We start from the raw sequence: 377 nt of genomic DNA on the forward strand, positions 1-377 counted from the left end.
CGCCTACAGCACCTGGTCTTCCTAGGTGGTCTCCCATCCAAGTACTAACCAGGCCCGACCCTGCCTAGCTTCCGAGATCAGATGAGATTGGGCTTGTTCAGGGTAGCATGGCTGTAGACTGACATTTTTTTTTAGCAGACGTTTCTTAAAGAGGCAATCAGGCAGGACCTTGAGTGCTTGGGCACCAAGCCAAGGACTTAGGCTTCATTCAGTGGGCACTTAGATTAATGGGCTGGAGAGTGGCATAACAAAAGTGGTGTTTGAAGAAGGACATAAGCTTTCAGAAAGCAGGGGTTTGTACTGATTAGCTTAGATGGACATCAAACGAGACAACCTGAGGAGATAGATCATTCAATTAATAGTGATTAAAATAAAGT

The 377-nt window shown here is 45.6% G+C and overlaps 1 pseudogene; it reads right to left on the reverse strand.

Moving 5' to 3' along the window:
* LOC112472550 lies at window positions 1–119 on the reverse strand (annotated as a pseudogene).
* Window positions 120–377: the final 258 nt, after the last annotated feature.

This window comes from Pteropus alecto, unplaced genomic scaffold, assembly GCF_000325575.1.
Source record: "Pteropus alecto unplaced genomic scaffold, ASM32557v1 scaffold76, whole genome shotgun sequence".
Taxonomy (NCBI): domain Eukaryota; kingdom Metazoa; phylum Chordata; class Mammalia; order Chiroptera; family Pteropodidae; genus Pteropus; species Pteropus alecto.